Source organism: Athene cunicularia (assembly GCF_003259725.1).
Source record: "Athene cunicularia isolate RWA chromosome 17 unlocalized genomic scaffold, athCun1 chr17_part1, whole genome shotgun sequence".
NCBI lineage: Eukaryota > Metazoa > Chordata > Aves > Strigiformes > Strigidae > Athene > Athene cunicularia.
In genome coordinates, this window is record NW_020799122.1 from 3,577,591 (window position 1) to 3,581,431 (window position 3,841).

The following is a 3,841-nucleotide window of genomic DNA, read 5'->3' on the forward strand; positions in this document are numbered from 1 at the left end:
GGGGGGGGGGGGGTGTAAAATGGGAGCCTGTAAAGCCAGGGAAGCATCATGTCAGAGCTCTTTCCTGCTGTCCTGTTTCTAAGAGCAGCTGATCCCAGGATCAAAGCAGCTGAGGGAGGGGGCAGATGCAGCCCCCAGAGTGCTTTGGGCTTGCAGTGAAATACCCTGCACCGAAGAGCTTACTGAACTGACCTTCCCGGAGTTTAAGGGCAGAGGGACGCATCATGCCCATCGGCACAGCTTTATGGGAGTGCTACAGAAATGCTTAAGAATAAATTAAATGCATCCAACCCCCCTTAGGATGACAAATCAATCTCATTTGCAAGTCTCACCCCCAACTCTCAAAGTGCTGATGCTAGGAGAAAGTTCCTCTGATTTTCCCCGTTTTCTCATTGTCTGTCCTCGCAGACATCTCCCCAGACTCCCTCGTCAGAGCTCGCCTGAACAGCTCTGTGCCAATGCCATGCTGGGAGGATGGAGCTGAACCAGACCCTGTGGAGAAGGGAAGGCACCTGCACACATTTTGCCACGTTCTTGGGGTACCACTTCGTGCACAAACTCATCTGCTGCTGCTCCCTCCACGCTGCCGTCCCCAGGGTCCGAGGGCTGGTGGCTCTTGCTCGCGGACTGTCCCTCAGGATCTCTCCCCTCCCATCCAATCTAGCCCAGAGCTCACACATTTCCAGTGGGTGAACAGGATTCTGGGATAATAAACCCCAACTTCCTCCTGCTAAATTTGGATATTCTTGACAATGACATGGCAGGAATCAGCAATTCTCGTTAAATTAGCACTGGGACATCATTCCCTTGTGATGCTACTGCTGACCAGAGAGGATATTTCAGAACCTTCCCATCTACCACATTAGCAGTGAAATCTGACCCTCACATGCACTGTAAAAACAAGTTCTGCAGAGACTTGGGCTGCAGGGACACTCTGCTTTATAGCAAAGGGATCAGTTTTGCATTACAAAGGCCAGCAAGGAGAGCTTTCTGTGCTAGGTTCTCCTGGTGCTAAGATGAGCCATAAACTCAAGCTGACTGGAAGTCTAAAATATTAATTGATCAGCCTACTTCTGCTGGCCACGCAGAAGCGATTGCTACGGAGTAAACCAGAGAAAAGATCCATTTATATCTCTCATGGAGTATTATTCCCCAAAGGAAATTAGCACTTCTCTCCTAAATGGGGACTGTTACATTTCTTAGTCTCTTTTTGTATGCTTGACACACTTTTTTTCTCCTTCTCTCATCCTAAAATGAGCATACCTGCTAGGTAAACAGAAATGCGGGAGAAATGTTACAGAATGGGAAGAAACGTAAATGGCAAGTTCTTATCACACGTACTAGAGAAATGCTGGGAGATACAGCTCTCTGGTTACCCGTGGAAGAAATCTGTAGGTGTAAACACGTGCACATACAGAACCAATTGACGGTTAAAGCTGAGACTCTTCTATGTAGGTCAGGTACATCTCCAGCGTGGGATTCACACCAGCGAGCAGCTGAGGTACCCACCGAAGATGTAGATAAAAGCGCTGCCTACGGCTGCGTGTGCCAACAGGACTGCTGGCACGGGAAGCAAACGCCCAACTGGTGTTGGGTTTGGAGGCTGAGAGAAGAGACCAGCGGGAGGGAGGATGCTCTCTGTGCTAATGACTAGCTTGGAGGAGATAAACGTCGTTGTAACCCCTGGGCAGGCACCCTTTGGGTTGAGGCACTCCGGGAGGTAAAGCAGACACCTCTCTGGGATTTCATCCGAATCACTAGTATTATTACTTGTCCACTTCCAAACTGAAGTGTGGTTTATGCTCAAGAAATCTTTGGCCATACACCGATGAGGTCTCAATTAATTGGACTAGGAAAGGACTCTGGAGCCTATTGTGATTATTTTCATAAAAACATCTGGTGAAGCACCTCTCTGGGACTGCAGAACCAGGCAAGAAGCACACAAAGGGATGTGTGATATGAACAGGATGCAAATTTTGTCAGCAAAACCACTCTTTAGGGGCAAGAGCAAGAGGGGTCTTAGTGCCTTTCTCCTCGCAAGCTTAAGGCTCTGGGCACACTCCCCAACTGGCACCAACACCCACCGACAGCCCGGTTTAACCCCGAGAGGCACAGGGGGGGAAAAATATTTATACACAATGAATAAAAAATGATGATGTAGTATCGGCTTTATGGGCTTGGCTCACTGGTAGGGAGTAGGAGGAAGCCTGCAAACCCCAGCGTTCATTACAAGCCATACATCCTCAGCTGTTGTACGTAATAGTCTGTTCCTAATGAAGCTTGAACTGAAGCCAACGAAGTTGTACAAATGTAAGGGAGAGGAAAAAAAAAAAAACCAACCCACAACAGGCCTCCTTGTGCTTTAAGCCTGCACTAAATCTTGTCTGCTGAATAAATATTAAATATTACAGATCATTTTTGCACCTGTGGGTGATGAGAGGCAACAACGCTGAATGCAGCACCTGCTGTATTTCATGTTTAGGCCTAGCACACAGGGTATCCAAGAGAAATGTATTGGAAAATAGAGCTCTGCACATGTTGTTAAACATGATATATATCGTACCAAATTCTTCAATGGTTGGGCACAGTCTGTTGAGCCACTCTAATGAGGAGGAGGATGTTGGTCCTTCACACAAAACCACTAGTTTATGAAGGTGGACTCTCTACACTAAACTTGACTGATATTTATCAGACTAGATCTGGCAGCTCTGAGGGCGATTTGGAAACTGCAAATCACTTAGTACATTGCCTCCAAAACTGAACTAAATAAATCCCCAAGGAATAACCCGTTCCATAGTCACTGCTTTCACCAAGCTCGTTGGTCTCGACATGTTTTTATCTGCCGTTATATTACACTGGTTCTACAGGAGTATCTGTCCCATTTTCAAGTGTATCAGCTTTCTAATAGCGATGCCCCAGTTTTACACTTTTCATTTCCCCCTCTGAACACCAGTAGAAGGGAAGGTGCAGTGTTGTCAGAGATACGAGCAAAGAGCATTTTATATGGCTGCTCGCCTACTGCTCTACATGCACAACAGAGCTGGGAGTCACTGGATGCCTCTCTGCAACCCTTTTTCCATCAGTCCTCAATGATGGGGGGCATTTGCTGGGGGTTTCAGGGAGTTAATCAGAATTTCAGACTGGAAATATTTGTTCCTGATGTTCACGCTCCGAGAACTGAGCCAACAGGCAACAAGCGGTTAAGGTCTCCTGTCCACTTGAAACTTGAGTGGAGAGCTGTATCAGTGTAGCTTAACAGAGGAGAATTTAATGGTAAGCAAAACTCAGAGTGGCTCAGGTTGTTCCTGGGGCTTCATCAGACACAAGTGAAATCATTAAGAGCTTTGCCAGTGGCTTTATCAGGTGTTTTATTCAATTTTCAACTGATCCAGTAAGAGCTGGCCTTACTGCTGTTAGTTTCTGGTCTTACCTTGGCACCCCCTCACACTTGAGGGGTCCCTGGAGGTCTCAGGGATGGGTTCCCTACACCCAGGAGCTGGGCAGATTATGGGGGCCACAGAACAGGGGTGCTGCACCGGCACCTGCCTTTCCATCGCTTTCGCGAGGAGCAGACCCTTGAAGGCAAGACGCAAGAGCTCCGTGTTTACTCTGACCCGTTATGCCCATCAGGTGAAGAGCAGAGCAATGCATAATCCTCTGTGACAAACAGATTTTCCCCAAGAATCCCATAAAGGACTTGGAAAGGACATTTATGGCTTCATAAAGCACTTTGCTAACGACTTGCTTTACCACTGCTAAATCAACTGAAATCATTTAGCGCTGTCCTCTTGTAACTTTCCACATTTGGTCTACAGGGGGGAAAAAAAAAAAAAAAAAAAAA